General features: G+C 27.6%; 1 protein-coding gene across 3 annotated transcripts in view; it reads left to right on the top strand.

Annotated features, from left to right (window-relative positions):
• The window catches only part of LOC145241996 (protocadherin beta-2-like), a 36,151-nt gene that overhangs the window by 2,219 nt on the left and 26,540 nt on the right, over positions 1-7,392 (top strand). The gene's annotated exons all lie outside the window — the stretch shown is intronic.

The raw sequence follows: 7,392 nt of genomic DNA, 5'->3' as shown, positions 1-7,392 counted from the left end.
ATATATATATATATATATATATATATATATATATATATATATATATATATATATACATACAGTTTTGTTAGAATCAGAAATAAAATTATTACAAGCAAACAAAAATACTGAATTGGTATGAGTGGATTATGTGTGTGTGTGTACAGTCGGGTTTCAATCCTGGCTTGAGGTAGTTGCCTGTCTAGCCGCACTGATGAGCTGTGAAATAACGAAACAGTAATGTATGTGGATGTCTATATATATATATATATATATATGTATATTGAGGATGGATTTCTTCTGTGGAAAGCAACCATTTATTAAGTCGCCTGACGAGAACTTCTGGTTTAATCGATCCTTTTTCTGAGACATTAGCATTTGTCCGAAACATTAGCATGTCCAGTGTCACGACCACGTAAATTTGTTTATATTTATGAAAATATATCTTGCTCTTCTTTTATTGAGCACTCTTAATAACCTTGTTGAATTCATTAGCTATCACTTTTGAATACCTTTATATATATATATATATATATATATATATATATATATATATATATATATATATATATATATATATATATATATATTTATATATATATATATATATATATATATATATGAATGACAACTATTTATGCAATAATATTGCAATTTTTTATATAGATGAATATTCTCACTGAAGAATTGTGTCAAGTCATTTCGATTTGAAATGACCATTATATTTTTTTGGTATTTAATACGTTTGGAATCGAGCTTTACTATTTGTTAACTTTACTACAACCAAATAAATTTGGTAGTATCCTTCATATATGTATCTCTCTCTCTCTCTCTCTCTCTCTATATATATATATATATATATATATATATATATATATATATATATGAAGGATACTACCAAATTTATTTCTTATTTGATAGTATCCTTTGAATATATACCAGTATATAGGTATTGAAGAGTGATAACTAATGAATTTAACAAGGTTATTAAGAGTGCTCAATAAGAGTAGAGCAAGATATAATTTTATTGATACAAACAAATTTATATGGTCGCGATAGTGGACATGCAAATGTTTCGGACAAATACTCGGTTAAAACCAAAAGTCCTCGTCAGGCGACAATAAATGGTTGCTTTCCACAGAAGAAACCAATCCTCAAAAACCACACACACACACACATACACACACACACATATATAAACTCAACCATTTCTTTCAATAGTGGGTAATTCTAACTATTAAGCCATCAGCAGCAAACCATGAAGAATTCAAATCTGAATGCTTATGTAAACACTATCAACTGCTACAGGGTGTTCCATTCGTTTTACAGAGAGTGTAGATGGAGATTTTTTTTTAAAACTTCTCCACAATCGTGTAATAGTGGTTTTATCGTCAAAAAATGAATGCTTTCATTAATGCAGTTGAAGTGCATTAGAACTGAATCTACGATTTTATGGGAAAATGTTATTTCCTATTATTTTCGAATATAAATAAAAGTATAAAGGTTTCTATTGTTTGTTTTACGTTTGCAAACGTTATCAAGGTTGAATCAAAATTATTCAAATTAAATTTATTTCAAAAACAAAGTAAATCTACTAAAGATTTATGTAATAAACTGATTTGTAAAAAAAAAAAATCAGTATTGTGTGCATACAGATGGCGGTGAAACACTGAACTTGAGTATTGTTTTGTATTGTAATTTATGAATATATTAAGGAAGTATTTTTTAACAAGTTGGTGGTTTTCCATTTTGGTACTAAAATAGCCTCATTGTTTGCTAAATATAACGGTTTATATTCTATGAATGTTCACATTCATTCTGCTTATTCTTCATATAAAGACAACTGATAATCCACTGTGATGTTTACTTTTCGATTTAAAGATTTTGAAATGCATTGTTCAGAATTCAATTTAATTAACTCTTTTCTACAATTAAAGTGTATCTTTTATTTTTTAGGTTATATATATATATATATATATATATATATATATATATATATATATATATATATATATAAGGGATAAATAGATAGATATAATACCTATTATAAATGTATGATACTAAAACGTACTTAATATTAAAAGCTAAGTACATTTTTGTATTTCGATTCTATTTCAACTGACAAGGTTATATATATATATATATATATATATATATATATATATATATATATATATATATATATATATTAGGTATAATATAAACTGTTGCTGTGTATGTTTCTCAACAATTGAGCATAAAGCTTTCTTGATTCGATTTGATTCCAATTTCTCATGTTGGTTTTCTTGTTAAATATATATATATACATAAACATATATATATATATATATATATATATATATATATATATATATATATATATATATATACGTACAAGAGATGATGGCAACTATTGTGGCGTAATGTTCTCAAGAATAAAATATAAAAATTAAAATCTATTAATGGACATCAATGGCTATTTATCTAAGTATATATATATATATATATATATATATATATATATATATATATATATATATATATATATATATATTAAAGTTTAGTAACTAATTATGAATGTATGTAAAGGTATTCTTCTGCTGTCTAAGTATTTCTTAATACTAGTAATCCAGTGTTACTGATTTGTTTTATTCACTCCCCTTGCTAATAAGTTGATACTACTATAACAGATTTGTGAAGTCATAACTAAAACTAATTGTAGATCAGTAATAAGTTTGGAAATTGTTAATTGGCTAGATTTATTCAATTTTTTAATTGATTCATTTGTTTTTAATGTACGATTTTATAGAAATCAATTGGTTGATTTGATGTAAACAAAAAATATACATACATATAACTGTCAATAAATAATAAAAAGTATAATTTTAATTATTTATTGATGTCACAAAGCTCTATCTGAAAGGATAAGTCATTTGTCTGTTTAGGATTTGTTCTCTTAATTCAGATTCATTCCAAGTGATTTATTTGATATATATATATATATATATATATATATATATATATATATATATATATATATATATATATATATATATATATATATATATTCAGTTATTCAATAAGGATGATACATCAATTAGGGGTGTAGGGTAAGTGAGAACTCTTTATACATGGTATTTCGAAGCCTAATGCTTCTCATCAGAAGAGGAGAGAAGATTCTAGGCAACATGATAGGGATGCGACGTCTAGTGATAGTTACATTAGGAACAAAATAATTGTGCAGTGAGAGATAAAATATTGAGACTATTTGGGGGTTGGAGAGCTACATTCATCTATATTCCTCCTATATAACAGAGATCAATTTAGGTCTCCCACCCCAAACCGTGTCAATATTTAATCTCTTACTGAACTATTTTGCTGCTAATGTAACTATTGCTAGACATCGTATCCATTTTATGTTATCTAGCATCTTCACTTCTCTTTTGATGAGAAGCATCAGGCTTCGAAATACCATGGTATAAAGAGTGTTTACTTACCCTACACCTCTAATTGATGTATCATCCTTATTGAATAAATGAATAGATCTCTCTCTCTCTCTCTCTCTCTCTCTCTATATATATATATATATATATATATATATATATATATATATATATTTTATATATTTTTATATCGGCATTGTCTTTCTTTATTGATTGATTGATAAGCTCCGAAACAAGTTGTTGAGCTTTGCATTATCCCGATATGTCTCCTCTTAAAGAATTGGTCTTATTCTTTTTCTTTTAACTCTCCCGTGTGTGTGTGTGTGTGTGTGTGTGTGTGTGTGTGTGTGTGTGTGTGTGTGTGTGTGTGTGTGTGTGTACGAGTATGGTCTGGAGAATGCAAAAACTTCCAGTAACCATATTTTGCTGATTATATATATATATATATATCTAAATTAGAAGTACATAAGCTCTATCATGAATACTGAACTCTTTCTTTAATACAGCTTCATACAACGATAATTATTAAATTATATATATATATATATATAAAAAGCATTCCAATTGTTACATTTGCTTTAATAGTTCATGTAGCCGATGTTTCGGTGAGATTTTCCCCAGGAGATCGCCAAATGGTGTAAGCCACATCAGTAAATATTGAAAACAATATAAATGTTATTTTTTTAATAATTAAGTCTGTTTTTAACTATTTGCAAATTGGACTAGCATCACTTAATACGATATATCCTGATGAAGAGCTCATTGACTGAAACGTAAGCCATACAAGCTACTTAAACGTATAACAATTGAAATCTTTGTTTTATTTTTTATTTTCATTCTTTTTTTTAACATCATTCAGAATCCGTCGGATATTTTATTCAACATATATACACACATATCACTTTCCTGCATCTGTTGAATGGTTATAACAAATAGATTATTCTAAGTTATTTACAAATTTTCTTTTTGCTTATTTTACTTATTTATTTTGGTCTTTTCCTTTCTTCGTTAGCTTTCTTACTTTTTTCTCTTTATAACTGCATTTGGATTTTATTATTATTATTATTATTATTATCCCGTCTAATTGTTCAAACGCTCTCTCTCTCTCTCTCTCTCTCTCTCTCTCTCTCTCTCTCTCTCTCTCTCTCTCACACACACACACACACACACACACACACACACACACACACACACATGCTACAATGCCGAACAACTACTATCTCAGAATATGCACGAACATGCATTTCGAGAAAAATGAAACCCTCCCAGCCATTGTTTTGTAATATTAAACATATGCATAAAACTGTACAAGTTCGGTTTTTGTCGGTTTTTTAGACAGGCAAAGTAACGTTTAAAATAAGTATTGTTATAATTAGGAATATTAAAATAATAATTATTATTTTCTTCTTAATTATTACTACTTTTTTAAAATATCAAATTGAGTTCGCTCCTTTTTTTTCTGCCTACACCAACATGCATCAAGGCATGTACACTCATAAATTATACAGAGAAAAAAAAAAGAGAAGAAAAAAGAAGCAACATTAGAATCATCTTTTCAGGTGCTTGCTCAACAAGTATCCAAAGGGTCCGCGTTCATTTTATACAAAATCTCACTTGATTTAGAACATATTTTAATTGATCCATCCAAACTATTTGAAATAGTACTTTTCTAATTCTTCACATCATTCTCGATAATTTAAAAAAAAAAAACAACAACAAAAAAACAAACAATATCTTTAAAAATATGTTAATAAAATATATTTCTAGTAAGATTGGTTGAACCAAGTTCGTGTTTAAAAATCTTTATAAAAGACAGGCAAACATTATATATATATATATATATATATATATATATATATATATATATATATATATATATTGTCTGTTGCTTTTTTTTTTCACCACAATCAATGCCATTGATATAACCCAACTATTTGATTATGAACTGGATCACATTTATTATAGCCTCCTATATGGAAGCGTCGGAGAGACACTATCATTTGACATGCTAATTATATTAGCATAGAAAACCCTACATGTTGCAAAAAGTGCTTGTACTATAGTAGTTTTAGCAGCAACCACAACTATAGCCAGAACCACACACACACACACACACACACACACACACACACACACACACATATGATGTGCAGAAAGGGAAGGTTGATATCCGATAGTATGATATAAATAAATAAATAAAAAATTATGCGAAATTAAATAGAGTTTATTCAATTCATATGATATTTCAGTACAACTTCTTGAGATAGGTCAAAAAGAAAAAACAAAGTCGTTGTGTGATAAGAAATTATTTTAATTTTTATTGATTAAGATATTGTGTGTATATATGGGCTGGAGGGATTTTCCACTATTTATTTTAATAATACTACTTACGTTAGTAGAATAACCAGATGGGATCTATAATCGAAATATGATTCCATTTGTGTAATCAATCACGATATATATATATATATATATATATATATATATATATATATATATATATATATATATATATATATATATATATATATATATATATATATTTGGTAAAAGGTAAAACTGGTAATTAGTAAAAACCTGGAGACAGTACTCAATACTATTGCAGAGCAAATATGTGTTTTATTTTTTTATTGCCGTTTTATCGGTTTGGTTACATATGTTTCGGATGTTGGACTATGTTTACGATCCAACAGCTTCGTCAGAAGGTCTGACGAGGCTGTTGGATCGTAAACATCGTCCATATGTAACCAAACAGATAAAATGGTAATAAAAAAAAATAAAACATATATATACTCTACCCGGTTACAACAGAACATGGTAATGTAATAAAGTCCCTATGTAACTTTACTCTTTATCTTCTTATCCCCCCTCTCTCTCTCTCTCTCTCTCTCTCTATATATATATATATATATATATATATATATATATATATATATATATATATATATATATATACTAGCAGGCCACCTGGCGTTGCCCAGTTGTAAAATATGCTATAATATGATATTTTAATTTATGCAGATTTCATATTTATTATTATAGAGCCAATTCTTTATTATTTATCTTTGTACCCAATGTATATTAGTGGCCACCTGGTGTGGCCCAGTCATAAAATATGCTTAAATACGATATTTTAATTCATGCAAATTTCGTATTAATTATTATAGACCCAATACTTTGTGTGTTATTAGATTGTACCCAATATATAGTAGTGGGTTCAGCAGTTAAAAAAATATATGACTTGGGTGCCATTAGCGAGAATTGAAACCGAAATATATAGCTCTCCAACATTATTTGTTACCATCAGCTGCACAGCTACACACTTATAAAACGTTGAAAAAATGTATATATGCCCATGTGTAGAAATAACAAAGTTAGTCGATTAACGCCTGCCAAGTTAACATTTTATTTTCAATTTTGACCTCTTAGCAGCTATTTTTACCAGTTAATAACTAAATCGAATTTGTTCCACAGGTTCCAATCACCTATATATCAAGTTTCAATTCTGTAGACCGGAAAATTAGACCGAGTGGTTTTGTAGAGACTGTTTCTCACACAGACAGACAGACAGACAGACAGACAAGATATATATATATATATATATATATATATATATATATATATATATATATATATATACTACTAGCAAAAGTACGCAGACCCCACAATTTTATTATACCATCCCTATTTAAGTTGAAACATACTTATCAAAGAATTCTTATGTACATCTATATCAAAAACCCTTGTAAACGTTTTTTTTTTTTCATTTTTAAATTTTTTATTTCCATACTTTGGGGGCCAGGCGTGAACGCAGACCCCACAATTTTAATGAACCACCGTTCTGCCAGATCAAACATACCCATTCCTGTGTCTCAATACATCTTCTATCATTATATGTGATCAGTTTTCTATAATAGTACACCATATAGGAGCCTATTCGTGACCCCCCCACACACACACAGACACACAGACTTTATATATTATTCAGCTT

Source organism: Euprymna scolopes, chromosome 21 (assembly GCF_053919585.1).
Source record: "Euprymna scolopes isolate OS-2025 chromosome 21, ASM5391958v1, whole genome shotgun sequence".
NCBI classification, from domain to species: Eukaryota; Metazoa; Mollusca; class Cephalopoda; order Sepiida; family Sepiolidae; genus Euprymna; species Euprymna scolopes.
Note: the sequence above shows the minus strand (reverse complement) of the source record. Positions and strands in the feature narration are given on the sequence as shown.